The sequence below is a fragment of the Bombus terrestris genome, chromosome 14, assembly GCF_910591885.1.
Source record: "Bombus terrestris chromosome 14, iyBomTerr1.2, whole genome shotgun sequence".
NCBI classification, from domain to species: domain Eukaryota; kingdom Metazoa; phylum Arthropoda; class Insecta; order Hymenoptera; family Apidae; genus Bombus; species Bombus terrestris.
In genome coordinates this window covers 10,139,746-10,157,842 of record NC_063282.1, presented here as the reverse complement: position 1 = coordinate 10,157,842, position 18,097 = coordinate 10,139,746, and the positions used below count along the sequence as shown (strand labels likewise).

At 39.9% G+C, this 18,097-nt stretch overlaps 1 protein-coding gene across 1 annotated transcript in view; it reads right to left on the bottom strand.

The window, feature by feature from the left end:
• Positions 1-18,097, bottom strand: part of LOC100646390 (zwei Ig domain protein zig-8) — a 460,535-nt gene that overhangs the window by 118,461 nt on the left and 323,977 nt on the right. The gene's annotated exons all lie outside the window — the stretch shown is intronic.

The following is an 18,097-nucleotide window of genomic DNA, read 5'->3' as shown; positions in this document are numbered from 1 at the left end:
GCATCTACGTATTTAACCATGAATTGTCTTTTGGTTAGGTAGGATATTAGGATGGAGTAGTAAGTGTGTGGTAGGACTTTTTTAAGTTTGTAAAGAAGCACTTCATGCCATACTTTGTCGAATGCCTGTTGAATATCAACAAATACCGCTGAGCAGTATTTTTTCTTTTCGAGGGTTTGGCTGATATTACGTATTATTCGGTGGATTTGCTCTTTTGTGGAATGCTTCTTCCGAAAACCGAATTGATGATCTGGCAGTGTTTTCAGATCCTCTAGGAGTGGAAGGAGTCGATTCGTTAGCAACTTTTCGAATAGTTTTGACAAATGGTATACATATTGACATGAGAGAAATTGCATAAAACTCAGAGTTTAATCTTGTTAAGGTTGAGGTTGACTGATCGAAGAACAAGTTTTTTTTATTTATTTCTTTACCTTCTCGATTTGTCCATTTGGACATTAGGATGAATCTTTTAGCAGTATTATTATCATTTGGGTGACTATCCCCAGCGGGGTACCATCCTCGCGTTTGCTAGGTTATATCCTTTATGAGGTCTGCTGGGTGCTTCCTTTTTAGCCTTCTGTCCATGTTTATGGTTTTGAACGTTTCCGCAGCTAGCCGGTTTGGGTGTGTTGCTATTCTTGATTTGTATTTTTCTGAGTATCTGCTAATTTCTTCCTTGATCGTTGGGATTCCCAGGTCCCTCCGTATGTCATCATTTCTAACGTACCATGGGACGTTTACTATCGTTCTAAGAATTTTAGCTTGCATTGTCTCTATTTTGTTTATATAGCTCATTGTTGCTGTCCCCCATAGTGGTATTCCATACGTCCAGATTGGTTTTATGATCGTTTTATATATTTTTAATTTATTTTCTATGCTTAATTTGGATTTTCGACTTGTTAGTCAATGCATTTGTCTTCTTGTTGTCTGTATTTTGTCTATTATTGATTTAGTATGCGGTTTCCATGTGAGTTGTGTATCTAAGTGGAGTCCTAGGTACTTGACTTGCTTTGTTTGTGTTGTGTGCGTGCCGTTCAGAAGGATGTTTGGCGGTATCTGTTTTCACAGTGTAAATGTAATATGGTTGCATTTATTGGGGTTTACTTTTATTTGCTTTTCTTGTAGCTAATTTTCTATTTTTGTGATATGTTCTTGTAGTAATTTGACTGCTGTTTCTGGGTTAGTGTGCCTGACTAGTATAGCTGTGTCGTCCGCGCATGTCAGTATTTTGCAACTGGTAGTTGTTGGTATGTTAGCCGTGTATAATGTGTATAGTATTGGGCCTAGGACGCTTCCTTGCGGAACCCCTGCCTTGATGTCTTTAACTTCAGAGTATGTGTCCTTGATTTTTATTACGAAGGATCTGCTGCTTAAGTAAGATTTTATTAATTGGTGTATTTGTTCCGGCAATTGTTTCCTAATTGTTTGTAGTAGGCTTTTATGGTTTATTTTGTCAAATGCTTTCTCTATGTCCATAAAGAGGGCTGTACAGTATTGCTTGTTTTCTAGTGCTATTTGTTACGCCGCGCAAGATATCTGCACTCCATCTCGCGCGACTTGATAGCTGATCTACGTGCCGTCCTTTGAACCCTCAATAGGCCCAAGGACCCACCATAAATTTGAACTCCTAAATGCATTGTTCGCACATATGGTTTAAGTCAATCTGCTTACCCGAAAAGACTTTCGAATCCTAGAAGTGTTTTCGGCTGGTTTTTAGAATGATCCTTGGGTTTATTACGCGCTCTTAAGAATTATGGAGAAAGCGGGTAGTGGCCTAACGCAAAAAGCAGAGATTTGCCTAACGGAAAATCCGGGTTTTCCCTTAAACAAAGACATCAACTAGCAACATTGATAGGAGGTTCCGTTCTTTCTCATCACTTATTAATATCGACTAACCAATGGACATGGCAGATCATTGCCTTCATCTTACTAACGAAAAGTGTGAGCAACGAATCCGTTTTCTTCACTCACACCGGACTTTCCTCCGTAGTAGCATGAGAGCAAAGAGTCATTTGGTTGATTCGGTTGATTCTGTTGATTCTGTTGATTCGGTTGAGTCTAGTCAGTCTGTTCAATCGCTACTTCTATTACAACACGAGGGCCTTCATCTATCAGAGTGCCGTATCTCAAAATCTCGTCTACGCCCTTTATATCATACGTAACGGTGTAACTCATTAGTGTATTAAGTGTTGGAAATATAAATTTTATAACCCTGTTAATCGCAGTGTTATACTACAATAACCACCCCTATTATCCTAACCGAAATAAGGGGATCGATCTATTCGTGGTGTCGATTATTACAATCGTAACGGGAATTTACGACTCCCGTTGACGCGTTTTCTCGCGACCGCGAACGCGGGGAACCTACGGACTGAGGAAACGAGAGAAGAAGAGGAGACCCCCGCCGTCGAAGCGCCCCGCGCGAAGAAAAGTAAGACCGGCGGATCTCCCGAGCTCCCCACAGACCTGGCCGAAAAGATGAGAACGGTACTGATCCGTCGAGCTTCTGAGGTGACCAAGGTTGCCGAGACATCCCGCAACCTCAAGGGCACACATGTGAAGATGCTGAGAGAAGCAGCGAGGTCCATTACCGCTGGCGCAAGGATGGACCCGGCCCCTGGTGCCTTCGCGATAATGGAAGGACGTATAGCGACATTAGAGGTGGAGAACAGGTCGTTCCGAAAAGAGCTGGCCTCACGCTTCACGGCAGAGAAGAGCAGCGAGACAGCACGTCTCGCCGTGATCGAATGCAAGATGGAGGAGCTAGGCCCCTCGCTGATCCAGCTGATAGAAGAACGCCTCCAAAATATCGAAAGAAGAAGAAAAAGAAGAAAAATATCGAAAAGAGATCGTACCCGACGAGACCACGAGAAGTGTGGAGCCTGGAGTTCCAAACATTCCAGCGATCAAGGGAGGACAAGCGGCTGCCATGGAATGGGAGACCGTCGAAAGAAGAAACAGGAAGAAAAATGAGCCAGCGGAGAAACAACCGGCGAAGATAACACCCGGAACAGGGGCGAGGAGTCCGAGAAAAGCCCCAGAGGGAGGATTGGAGAACGTGCGAAGAGAGAGGGACAAGCTGCCCCCCCTCCCACATACATCGCGAACATTGGCGGTAATGATCACACTGAAGTATAGATCGGGCCAATCCTATGCGGAGGTGTTGGCCGCGGCTAAGGACAGCGTCTCTCTGACCGAGGTCGACATCAACGCGGTAATGATGAGTAAAACTATGACCGGAGGCATCGTTCTGGAGGTCTCCGAGGACCAAAAGAGGGAGAAGGTCGTTGCGTTCACAGCACGGTTGACCCGGACCCTGGATCCGAGCAAGGTCCGCGACCTTCAAGGGACCGTTGACGCGTTCGCCAAGGGCCACACACTTCCGAGCTGCGGAAGCAAGGGTGACCAGAATAGTCATTTCGGCTACCAAAGAAATCAGGAACACCCTGGCGAAGGAGAGCGGTTGCAAGGTGGAGGACGTCCGACTGGGAGAGATCCGCCTCGCTCGAAACGGTCTTGAATCCGTGTGGATACGAGCCCCGTCCGGTGCAGTGAGGAAATTGGCCCAGGCTGACAAGGTCGCCATAGGTTGGTCGATAGCGAAGGTCGAAGGTGCAATACTACAGGTGCCTGGAGATTGGGCACATAAGCAAGACATGCACCTCTAAGGAGGATAGGGAGCACCTGTACTACAGATGTGACGACTCGGGACATCAAGCCAAAGCATGCACTGCCGTGAACCCGAAATGCCCGCTTTGCAAAGCGCTCGGAGCAATATCGGTACAGGATGGGGTGACCGGCCTGCGCCCTCCCGAAGAAGGAAACAAGAGGAACCACCCGCGGCTCCACGGTCGCAAGTGGTAACGAAAAAGGCTCGCCGCCGCAGGGAACCCCCGACCCTAAGCCCGGGAGCAAGGAGGTTGGCACGGAGGAAGCCATGGAAGCAATGACCTTAGGTGATTGAGAAAATGCGCATCCTTCAGGCTAACTTGGGACGGTCAAGACGAGCGCAAGACCTGCTCCACCAAATCATTCGGGAGAGCACAATCGTCCCAGCGGTGGTGGCCGGACCATACAGAGTTCTAGATGCTCCAGATTGGACTGGAGATACGGACGAAATGGTTACTGTCACCTGAACATCAACGCCGGGGGCGTTCGCCCATGGAGTCCCGCTGGAGCGCGGCAACGGATACGTTGCGATCGAGTGGGCAGGAATCAAATGGTAGTGGTGGACGTGTACGTGTCACCCAACAGCGGATGGGCAGCGTTCGTGGAGTTCTTGGACGGGATTGATCCGCTCCTACCTAGACAACAGGTGGGTATGCTACGCCAACAGGGAGTGAGAGGAAAGGCGGCCCGTCGAGCGCGGCATTCCGCAGGGCTCGGTGTTGGGACCGATCCTGTGGGTCATCGCGTACGACGAGGTACTGCGTTGCCCGCTGCCTCTGGGCCCGGCCATGGTGTGCTACGCGCCCTGGTCTTGGGAGCCACACCAGTGGACGACACACTGGTCTTGGTCGAAGGTCGCGGGTGGCACGAGACATTGCGCATCGGCGAAATCGCAACGGCCTCCACGATTCATGCTGTGAGCGGACTGGGCCTGGGATTCTTCCCTACGAAATCGGAGACCATCTGGGTCGACGACAAGAACAGGCGAGGGACTCCTCCACCTGGTCTGAGCATAAACACGACAGACTAAACCGTCGGGGTGAGATCGCGGATGAAATACCTGGATCTCGTCATCGACAGCCAGTGGATGTTCGAGCCGCAGTTCGATTCCCTGATTCCGAAGGTGTCGGCGGCTGCCAATGCCTTGTGCGGTTTGCTGCCGAACATCGGCGGGGCGGGGTCGCAGTGCGCCGACTATACGAGGGTGTCGTTCGGTCCCGAGTGATGTACGGGGCCCCGGTATGGAACGATCTGATGGCGAATGGTCGCAGCATCCTGCTCCTCAGGAGGCTTTACAGGGTAACCGCCATCAGAATCGTCAGGGGATACCAAACGGTGTCCTACGCTTCGGTAATCGTTCTGGCCATGTCTCTCCCGTGGGAGCTTCGGGCATTGAAACTCATGAGAGTATGGGACCCGGAAGAGGAGTCAACCGCGCAGGCGGTCCTAAACGACCTAGGAACCGCCGAGGAGGACGCGTGGGACCAGTGGCGATCCCAGCTGATCAACATCGAGGCGCGGAGGCGGTCTTCCTAAATTGGGAGACATGGAGTAGTCGCCGCGGCCTCCAGCTCACCTACAGGATGACCCAGATGCTCACGGGACACCTGATGAAAATTAGACGGGAGACGACGGAAATCTGCCATCACTGCGGGGAGGGCAGGGACGCGGCGCAGCACACGTTAGAGTTTTGTCCGGCGTGGGAGCTGTCCCGCTACACCCTGCAGCACGTCATAGGCGAGAGATTGACCCCCTCGGTGATAGTAGAAGTGATGCTGAGCAGGCTACAGGAATATGAGGCTGTCCGCCTCTTCTGCGAACGAGTTATACTCGCAAAGGAACGGGCAGAAAGCGAGAGAAAGAGCAATTTTCACCCTTGTAGGATAACGCAATGGAGGGAGATGGCGGTCAGGCGGCCTAGAGCCACTTCATCGCCGTCCCAACGGATCGCAACTAGAAGGGGGGATGGCGCTAGGGGCAATGCCCCCCCCCTGCGCCAAATTCAACAGTCAGGGAATTTTTAGAACTGGCTCGAACAAGAGAACGCGGGAGGGGGGTGCAACGGAAAAATAATTCATAAGAGGTTCCTAGAGTACTCCTGTCATACGCGTAGGATGGTCATTGTGGAGTTTTAGTCGGTAAGAGTCCGACACTACTCCGCTGTTGCAGATTATTAGCAGCAGCTAAGTGTCCATGAGGATTTTTCCACGTACAAAAAAAAAAGGGTCATGGATATACATAAATGAAGATGTCAAGTTTTTCTTGAAGTAGTTACTTTAACAAATCTTACTCAAGTTCATGAAGAATCGCTTTTTCTTATCGATGATACATTTCAGCGAATGTTTTATTTGATTCTATAGCTGTGTTAACAACGATGAAAGCTTCAGAAAATATCCGTGAACAATAGGTGAGGGTGGAGAAACAAACAAACGAACGTCAACAAATGAATTACAAAAATGAAATCTTTGGATGGAATTGAAAAAGAGGAGTGGTGAAGTAATTGTGAAACGTACAACTGTCAGTTTTAATGTATAAATGATTGATTATACAATCGCGAAAAGAAAGAGCAGTCATTAGGGTAAAATTGAAAAAACATGGTACAACCTTTTTTCGTTGTAGTGTGTTGTGTTACGAATAAAATTAATTAAATATCCATCGGAAATAGAAGTATTCTAAAATAATTCCATCGAAAAGTGTCGAAAAATATTAATCCGGGTCGAAAATTTCAAAGCCACTTTTCACAAGCGATCTGATTTTTTCACTGTTTTATTTAAAAATTATTTGACAAGTTTCTAATAGAAAATACGCAGCGCCCATGTCCATGCCTGTCTTTCGTGTTCTCATATTATTTATAGCCAAGGGCATATTTTTCATCATTTAAACGAATAGAAATGTTCTAAAATAAATTTGTGTAAAATAAATATACAATTTTTCATTATTAGATATCACAAAATTCAATGTTTCATCGTTCAGATAAATAAACGAAGACACAAAACCCGCCACAAACCCACCCAAAATGATATGAAAATTAAAAAAAAAAACCAATTATTTTACTATGAAATAATATAAATTTCGGGACGTTTTAGTTTCATATTCGAACTCCTTTAGAGATGAGTGGCTTATAGCTATGAATGAAGAAAAATTGCAAATGAAACCAATTCCACAATTTCTATCCTAATGAGTCGTTTCAAATATCGGAATATTAATGTGCCCCTTTCTCTTCTTTTACAAATTTCTAAATTTGTTATTTTTTATATTGGGAGTGACGTTTCAAACGTCATAGTAACAACTGATAGCGAAGATAACGACGTTCATCAATTACATTCAAGCTTGAACGACGGTTTCTCAAGCGAAAAATACTTTTGCATTTATCATATCCATGTCTACGCGTGAAAAATCGCGTCGATATTTATAAGCCGGTTCGCGAAAAATATTTGTTTCGCAGCGTGCGTTGCCTCAATTAAATTTCTCGTCAACGTTCGCCCTATTGCAAAGAAAGAAGACGAATGAAAAGAAAAGAAAGGAACAGAAGGGAAATTCCCGTGTTGTTCTTTTGTGTATCTTTGTGTATCTGAAATAGAGTTATCCCGAACGGCGGAATGAATTTATACGTCGTTACTTCCGTTTACAAAAGTTCCGAGCAACAAATACCGACACTTTTCTTCGTCAGTCATTCTTCATTGGCTTTGTAAAATGGTGTTTCGCATGCAAAATTGTTCCAACAAGTAACAAATAACCTTGTTTCGATCGAGTACCTAATGTAGGGAAATTTAATTGCGCGATAAGTTTGTTTATATTGGTTGCTTTTACCGTACGAGCATAACAGGTGCAGTTTGTTTATATACGAATGCGGTAACAAATTAAAAACTTCGATTTTTAGGAACATTAATTGAGATGTTTGTTACTGAAAATCTAAAATTGCCAATAATTCGATCATTTAACGGCCAAAATTTTCGCTTCTTTTCACGATTTAATAGTATAAATAAATAGCATAATAGGATAATAAGATAACTTAGTATGATAGTATGAGAACAAACATATTCTAATTTCGATAGTACCGTTGTAATTTGTAATTGAAATTTCTTTGATAATGTACATTATATTTCAACATAATCTCTTCATAGAGATATAACAAAAAAGGGAATGTTACGAAATCTAAATATATATCGTTAAACAATGAACGAAAATTACATAGTAACGAATGTACGGTTACTATAGCTGAAATAAAAACTTTCTGCGAGAAGTGCGTCATTCTGAAGGCTTCATTGCCAATAAACGGCGCGATGTTTTATTTTCTTTCGCGCGTAGGGGAAGGAAATTTATGGAATTTTTGCAGCGTAACAAGCCTTTTGCGCATGAAATGAGGGAAATTTATAGCCAGTCCTAGACTAGACCTTAATATTAAAATTTTATCGTTCACAAAATAATATTAGATTTGTTACCACTATCCAGCCATGATCTTATGTACCTATGATGCCTACAAAAGACATAACATCCTGTTTATTACAAGCTATCGTTGCAATTAATTTTTACAATTGCGTTTCAAATCGCCACGTTACGAATATAAAACAAAGTTGTGTTACATAAATCGACAAAAAAAAGAAATTGCAAAGATGAAACTTTGAACGAAGCTTTGAATTCGTCTCTTTCATAAAAATTCTCTTATCCTAAACCCGCCAAACCAAATGAAATATTTGAAAAACCCTTGAAAGCCACACGGCAAAACATTGCTCGTCTCGACAAACGGCGATGGTACCGTCCCAACCTAACCCCAACAGGAAGGACCAAAAACCACGTTTTTCTACCTTTTCAATTTTCGGGTAACACTTTTAGCTTTATGGAAAAATTCGCAAGAAGCGGCGGTTAATTGTCAATTTTCGCGCGAAGGTTAAGCGCATCGCCATCGATTCCCATGGCTACACGGTATTTCACTTATTGTGTATTAGAATGCACTCCGGCATTATAGTGAAGGGATTAGAGTGGCGGAGGGTAACTGGCGAATGAACCACGACGAAGTAGTCCGGAAAGGAGCTTTCTAATTACAGGCGCATCTCGGTCGACTCGCTAATTTCTATTCGCTCGCGCCACTTGCACCTGGGTGAAAGAGTGTGCGAAGGATTTTAAAGAGAGAAAGAAAAAGAGAGGTTTAGAAAGTGTGTGATATGGTGGTGAGCAGAGAAAGCAAGAGCGCAGTGAATATAATAAACTGGAATATATGCAAATTTCTATCTTTATCATATAAAATGTAAAATTAAAATTAATTAATGTGTTTCGTTGTGATCGCGTATTTTTCTAAAGACTCGAGGAAAAATTAAGATAAAAGGATATCTGATTAAAATTTCACCTGCCTTTGTATCTATTAAAACGTATTATATAAATAAAATTATCTCATAGAAAACTCTGAAACTTGACGAACCGAATATTTATGGGGAGACTCTCTAATCAAAAAATTAATTTCGACGGAATGCTGAGTTCTACAGGTCGCAACTAATTTCTCTGTATACGAAGAAAGCGTGACACGCGTTTCAATATTTTTCTGAAAATGTCATCTCGAAAAGAATCCTCGCGTGCTCGAAGCGAAGGGATTAAAAATGTCTCGTGATTTGCCCATCTTTTTTTCGCGTCGGAAGCGCGTAAAAATGTCAGAACGTTTGTAGGGTATGCGAGGACAGAAAAGACCTAAGTCCTTTGAGTTTCAATAACGATAAAGTATCGTGGCAGAGCTCTTGACACCGATGCTACGATGTCAAGAGGCTTTCCCCGAACACGATTATAATTCTGCAATAGCAAACGTTTTCACAGGAGCAACTCTGGAACACGAGTGTTTAGAAAGTCTTATAATTAATGGGTTTTTTGCGTTGAAAGATAACGAACAAGCTCAAAGAGATAATGAAGTTGGCTGAGTTGCAGTTTCGAAATTAATTAAACAGGAACTGATCCGCCTTTAATCTTTCTTTATACGAAATCTTGAAACGATTAGGTATTCAACCTTGGTTCAAGCATCCTATCTACAACTTCCTCAGTTTTTAATGAAAAAGTCGAGTTTAATATATTATAACATTTTTCAAGTTAATTTTCTCTTTGATTCCCGACATAATATTAGTAACCGGAAATATCTTCTCAGAAACGTTTCTCGTAGCTACATCGTCAAATGTAAAAGCCAAGAATTCCTTTGTTTCATTAATTAGATGAGGTTTTAACAACGGAAGATAATGAAAGAGAATGAAAAAACCTGCACGAGAATCATGGAATTGAACGAGGTTTCATAAACATGTAATGTGAACTTCTAGAGTGAGAGCTAACCAAGTTTCAAACCGCCGCCATATCGATTTACCAACATACGTCGAAGTTGTTGCACATATTGAAATTGTAGAGTGGATTCGCCCGAACAATTTACTTTATCGAACGATTCGTATACAATTTCTTAAACGGAGAAGCTCGTGAAAATATTTCGTCGCTCTTACCATATAAATTTTATTATTTTAAGCTTCATAATTATTCCGATTCATCTTTTGCTTCTTTTCGTATTCATTTAATCCCATTATCAAGCATTTAGCGTTATCTCGTCTATATAACGCAATTAAAGACCATATCATATCATTTGGTAAACAGTCGATCCGTTACTTATTAACAAATAATTACAAATTCTTCGTGTGAAAATGGATCAATGGTTTATCGTCAACAGGATAAAACGCGCCTATCGATATCTACTTTAGATATCGATCAATTTAAACTGCACGTAGAAATACTGCCCCGTTAGAATTTGAATCAATCTTTCTCTTATAATAAGCGCCCAGTTTCTAATTAACAAGTTCGATAATGAACAGATATTCAGTGATTTTCAATATTTATGGTCAACGTACGCGAGCATCATCATCGACCCGGTGCTTCCTTATCGCTTCCCGGCTTAATGGCATTGTTTTTATCATCAACTTCAATATTTTTGCCATAATTATTCGCAAACACCGTTCCTCGACATCCTGCGACAAAGAAATTTCGATCAAGCTCAATTACGTACGATTCAAAGCAAAAAATGAGGAGAAGCTTCTACGCGATTAACCGTTTGCGAAATTTTTGAAACATGAAATTTGGAGTTATCTACTGTTTGATGTTGCTTGTAATTTAAAATCACAGACTAAACAATACGTGAACCGTTAACGTTTGCTCAAGCAATACTTTCATATTTAATACTTTCATATTTCAATACTTTCATATTTGTAAGTAATATACGATAAATTAATTTTAATATTTAAAACACTGATTGATATTAACGTAGTATATCATATTTATTGTAGTTTGTTGGTATTTATTATACATGTAGTATCTAAATGGGTCTTAGAGGAAAGGACAAGTAATGATGTTTTGATCTAATAAATAATATTCAAAACAACGAAATGATTACAATGCTGTCGTACGTCTTATTCTCATACTCGGCTTTCGACTTCCCGATTCATACTCTCCGGCTTCTACACTCGCTCGCTCTCGCTTCTCAACTCACACTGCACGCCTTTTACATTCGTTCTCTCCGGCTTCTCAACTAACACTGTCTTTAGCGTCTCTTTGTCTTTTCCCGTCCTATCGGACACGTGTCCCGAAACGCCCGTGGCCAGGGTCACGCAGGCCCTTTCCACGAAACTATCCACTTGAAAGGACCGACGACACATTGATGTACCCGATGATGCCGCGGCTCTCGTGACTTTGTGTACGGTTCGGCCGATATCTTAGGCCTTTTGTCCACGATACTACATAAATAAGGATACTGTTCGAATTATTGAAAGTGTAAAAGCATTATTATCGTTAATAAAGTAAAGTTCGACAGAGTTCTTTTATACGATTTTTGGAACTTGAAGTTCAGCAAAAAAATATAGAAGATGATAAAGTGTCCGACATTGCAAATTACCATAAAACTAAATATTACTGGGCTCTGATAAAACTGACAAAGCGAAACTCCAATCTAAGAAATCGCAATCGAACTCAACGTTTCATAAATCGCTGAAAACGTCTTTCGAAAATGTTTTACTTTCAATCAATAATCAACATCCACGCCGGATATTTAGTTGCAGATAAGGAAAGGAAAAATATCCTTATTTACATGAACCACGTCGAATTTCAATATTGACCATTCTGCTCCAACGATTCTATCTGATATGGTCGAGGATGCTTGGCTTGTTCCTTTTCGTAATTAAATAACCGTTCTCCTACCATTGTAACCATTTCGCGGCTTATCAGATATTTCGATCACGTCGTGCAGGATCGTTATCGAGGACGAAGGAAACGCAACTATTGATTGAACCATCATTTATCATGTTTTTCTTCTCTATGAACGGCACAACGATCACGTACACGTGTCCGGAATATCGTATTTAGCTATCCGGTTGGCGAAACGACGATTTATCACGCTCCAACCTTCCATATCGTTCGTCTGGACTTAGGCTCTTTATGCATCATGAAATAAGTCGATTTTGTTAATAATGTATACTGTACACAGCGAAAGTTTAAAATAAATTGTTATTAAAAATGTTTATGATCGCAAGAGTCTGAAATTAGTCTTTTTTTATTATATTTTTTTATATTTATATTTAACTATATTTTCTGTTTACATAGTTCCTTGAAAAAGATCAAGGTGAATACGATGATGGCGCACGATCAACTTTCATTGGTACTTGACCACGAAAAATAATTCATGCCAGATCATAAATATGGAACAGATCGACACTACTCTAATTGCAAGTTTTAAACTTCTCATTCAAACACTTGTCCTCTTTTTGGATACAGTTTGTGTCCAATTTCTTACCCTTCGATATCAGCACTTTTTAATATTTGAAACTATTTATTTTAACTATGATACTCTATGGAAAATTAAATACAAATGGTTTCTTTTATTTCGTAGAATTTTTGCGTCGAAACATTTATTTTAGAATTGTCTCAGATAGAAAATACCATTTTTAACTACAGAATACGATGTTTAAAATCATAGAAACGAGCTTTTTGATTTACTTGTCGTTGAAAATGAAAAAATCTAGTAATTACGCAAATTCACGAAAATAGAGCCTTAAGGAGAGAGAGAAGAAAATACTCAAAATTGTGGAAAATCGTTAAACTGTATAATTACAAAAAATTTCAGCGCTGGTAATTTCATACAAACAAATATCCCAAGAAAGTTTTTCATATCGACTTGTTTTTCATCAAACACCTCGTGACTCCGAATCACATGGTGCACGTGCAATTTTACCTTTTCACGACCAATATGGCAGCATCCGTGTCGCCAAGGAAACTTCAACTGTGTTGCACGTTCACTGTGGTGGATTCCAGCGAACCCTCATATCGCTTCCAATATTCAAAAGTTCGAAACGAGTCACGTGTCCCTGCGTCTATGTTTGACGTCTAAATACAGCGGACCGCTTCATTCGTTTACTAAAAAAAGGAACGTCGGCAAAGCGGGAGGGAAAGAGAGACAGAGAAACTTTTATCGACGTTAAAAACAACGACCGGAAGAAAATTTACATACTACTGGGTGGCCATGTGCGACGAACAACAAAAACCGCCGCGCTGGTTCTTTTGACCGCAAACCTTCGATTCATCGTCGCCGCAAACTATTCGCGCGAACGGTCGAAACTGCAGCCTGCAATGCAGCAAAAAATAAAACCGAACCGGCCGCAAGAAAGCTGGTGTAAAACCAGCGGCAATAATACCGCGATTTTCCATAAATTGCGAAAACCGTTCCATGCAAGGTTTGAACTAGCGTTGTTCGGTTATCTCGATTGCCTGAAAATTGTGGTGTGGATTAAGTTGAAACGTAAGCATATCGAAAGCACTTCTCTGGAATATTAGATTCGCGAATTCGTGAAATGCCTTCCTGAAATTTTAGTTTGATGAGTCAATATTGTCTATCATCGGTTGTTATCTCAAGAATCGAAATGGTTTAATAACGTAAATGATTGGAAGATAAGTAATGAATTTTATTCCGGTAGATAAGCAGGAAAATTCTAAAATGATTTATTTTAATTAATAATAAATGCTAAAACAAAATTTATTTTAGGCTTTGTAAGACTATCGAAAGATAGAAATACAGGTGTAAGAAATTGAAATACAGGTACAGAAATTGCAGGTGTCAAGGTATCGAATATTGTGATTAAACATTGAACTAGATCCACCTATTCCTCGGCGTTTATTCTTCCACTAAATTCTTCAAGGCGATAAATATGGGAAGTTCAAACCTTGCAAATGATAAACCTTAACAGCAATATTGCTAATTTTTCATAATTCCATCGCTTTCTATTAAAATTCTGTGATACATTCAGGAACTACATATCCGCCGGATAAATTAAAAACCTACATCTCTCTTTCATTGGAGCTTACCAAAGGATTTGCTTCGGACAAAAAGAAAAGTCTTTCGATTCACAATGTGTCTTTCGACGAACAGCTGGTTCTTTCTGTGGTTTTCGAGTATCTGGCAGCCTCTTCGACTGTCGTCTATGGAAAAGGAGGGCACCCATAACCGTATTCTCCGTCGTAGGCATAGGCTGGCTAATTACGCGGATGAGATAGCGAGATGCTGTGGCTAAAGGCGCGGCAATTCCTTTGCTAATCCTCCGAATGGTATTCACGCGACCGCGTGGTTGGACGCGGCTCAGTACCAGCGTCGTTCGAGTACCGCGATTTCTTTTTGTTTGCATGATGTAAAAAGCGTGACGTAAAAAAACTTTCATATATTCGAATGTGTAACTCTTTTTGGATGACTTTTCTATATCATATAATATAATAAGAAATTTGAAAAAATATATAGAGCGTTATATACAAAAAAAGTATTCCACTGACTTTATCAACTCATAGTACCGAGACTTATAGTACTATACTTATAGTATCAGTATCGAGAGTACTAAAATAGGAAATTTTTATTTTCATTATATCTTCTAATTAGATAATTTTCTAATAAAGTCTACGAAAAAAAAGGAAAAGAAAAAAATTGTAAAATGATCAACTTCCAATTACGTAACTTTCTAATAAAGTATATTGAGAAAAAATCGTAAGCGTCTTCTATTTGCGGTATTAGCAATATTTGCGTGAAATTGGAATCGAATAAGAGATGTCAGAGCTTACGGCGAGAAAACAGTTAACAGGTAATAGAGATTGAGGAGTCAAGGCGTGATATTACATTTCCTGTAAGCCGATAGCTACTATCTTAATACCTGATAATATTTTACGAACATAATATCGATATCGTCTGACCCGGCCGATAAGATCGTTTTAATTAATGTTCGATTAATATTCAACACTTAATAGTTCATCAAACTACCACAATTATAATTATTGACCTATTTATCGATCTATTTGCTCATTAACCTAAATGCAATAATATACGAATATTATATACATATATAGATATACTCATATAACGCAAGAGCAAATTAATTATACAGGGTGTTCCGCGTAAAGCGATCATGTGATAAAAAGTATTTTAAACCATACTGTAGTGGTGTCGAGTGTACTACAAATAATACTGCATGGCAATAAAGAAATAACAAAAGTACTTTGTTCTCATAGCAAAACCAAGGTCACCTTAGTTAACATAAATGTGCCGCTGATTAAGAAAATGACTTAAGCCATATATTTGTTCTTTCAAGATGTCTCAAATTTCGCGTTCTACGCATGAACTGAATTCCGTTTAATGACGTATCGACGGTTCAATTTCTACTACTTTGCAAAGATAGATATAGATTTGCAAAATAAGCGAAACTTATCCTTTTTTTAAATTCTTGACTTAAGCTATTTTCATAATTATCGGTGCAAATGGGACCGTATGTTGTTTTTTTTCTATGAGAATTGCAGGAGACTTTACGGCAAATTCAAAAGACATATTACATGATATTATTATTAATTCAACGTACAGACATTTACTAGGTCATTCGTACTAGGTTGTTCGAAAAGTGTTTTTCTTTCGTAAACGTGTTTTTTATAACAGTGCACCTTCATAAAAACGTGAGAGCAAGTCTGTGAAATATCGCGGTGTTTATCTCAACAGAACAAAATGGATCGTACGTAATTCGATAAAATAATATAAAACAAAAAACGTTGTACGTCTGTTATTTCCTCATAAAACGAAAGTAATTTTTCGGACAACCTAATACTATCTATTGGCACTACAGTTAATTATCTACAAAGAAAGATGCCATTTTGCATTAATATAAAAATATTTTCCGATGAAAATATTTTTGAAAAGATAAAATGAAAAGATAAAATTTTTCGATTCTGTCACGTACGTCGCTCAATGTTTTCTTCAAGGGCGATTGAATTCTTGACGAGCTGCGTTAATCTGTCGATGGAACAGGCATGTACGGCTGTCCAAACGATGTCAAAGTTAACGATCGTCTCAGTGTAATGCGGATTGGGAAACTGATACGGCCTAAGCCTTCGCATTAAACTTTAAGCCGAGCTTTCCACGGCGACTTGCCTATCGATAGAAATACGTTTCGTGCCGGAGTCTTTCCTTTAAGGCGAATTTAGAAATCGACTCCCGGGGAAATGTGATTCCTCCGCGGGGAATTCCTGCTGCAGCTCTGAATGCCAAGAGAAAAAGGAGAAGGAAGAAATCGCGACGCTCCCAGCTTTATCAGCGACCGAACGTCGTTGGCCCACTTTTATTTCAGCCAACTTTTCATCGTACCTTATTCAACTCATCGATCGTCGAATGAAACAACGATGCCTCCAACGTAATTAATGATTATCGATATCGCGATTCCCCTTCGATTCTCGTTTCATCGTTAATGGTAATGCGAACTGCGATTATCGTTAACCTCATCGTGGTCGAATTTCCTCTCTCCTCTTTTTCAATCAGGTGCAAATGGTTCTTTTTTCGGTTATACCGTACCGTTTAAAAGTTTGGATTATTTTCAATACTCAAATGTCAATATGCGAATGAAGAGAAATGTATCAGATTGAAGCGTATGAAGTGTTTCTTGGGATAAAGACTAATTAACATTACATGTACCATTGCTGTCAAATTGATCGTTTTCAAATTTCTACACAAATTTAAGCATATTTAAACGTTATCATATTGCTTTATAATTTTTTACTTTTCATAGAATATGCATACAATATATTTTTTGGTATTTACTTCTATTTTGCTTTTTTCTTTTCTAAGAAAAAATTGTATTCTGTCCTACAAATTGAAATTAAACAAAAGTAAATTTGATGGAAATTTTATGAAAGTTCATCATTTTATATACATTCAGTTATAAATTAACCATTATCTAAGTTAAATCATAAAAACTATTACTTGTTTTTATTACAAGAAGTGTCGGTAAATTTAGTGTTAATAGTACATACTTTCAGTACGTACAGTTAATACTTATTAACAGTACGTACAATTGATCCTGTAAATAAAAGGTTTTTAGTATGAAATTGTTGCAAGCTTTCTTTCAAGTAATTTGTGCTCCAAAAAATTGTTTAAGCGAGATGCAGGATGTCTTTAATCTCGCTCGAGTGACGCATTCAAGCTACAAAAAGATTTCACGACGCTTTTCCTTATGTAAGAAAATAAAACCCAACAACTTAGTTATTCACGACGACCGACAGTGAAATTCTGAAATTTCAAAGGTTAAAACAGTCATATAATATAACATATTTGACTTAAATAAAATAAATGCAGTAAATATTAAATTGCAGTATGGGTATAATAAAAATTAAAGATCTAGTAAAATACATATGGTTTATTAAATAACATAATAACTGGTACTTGATGTTACGGCCGATGTCGTACATCATATAACGATACGATGTCGATAAATTAACCTCGTTACTGTGAATAAAGGCTGACTGGGAGACAGAGACATTGACTGGAGCAACATGAAACGGCTACGACAAGCCCGCCGACAATGAAGCTTCCTGAAAGGAAGTAGCGGGTTACGTGTCGCCAGCAAAAAGGTGAAACGGAATGTTGAAGGTTGGCGAACCTGGGAAATCGTGCGTGGAAACGGACGCAAAATAGCGCGATGAAGTCAAGAGAGGGAAATAAAGGGGGAAAATAAACTACATTCTCCACACTCGACATTGTTACGTATAATGTCTGACCATTTATCGTCTCGTACTACTTCGGCCTTAGTTGACTCGCTCAGTAGTAGCTTCGTGCTACTCGACCGAAACTTTTAAATTGGATGACGTTCAACTGGAAAGAGAGATAGTGATAGATGTGGATAAAAGATCGTGATATATATATATATATACACACGATTTTCTTTGTTTCGTTTTTCGTTTATTGATTTCTATGAATCGTATTAACTTTTTAATTCCCAAAGTTACACCGTTTGTTGTATCTCAAAAAGACATCAAACTCTGTCCTTAATTAATATTCCGCGTTTTCCGCAAAGCTCTTTTTTCACTCCTAATGAAGTAGATCTCTACGTTTTAGTCCGAAACATTCGTATATTAC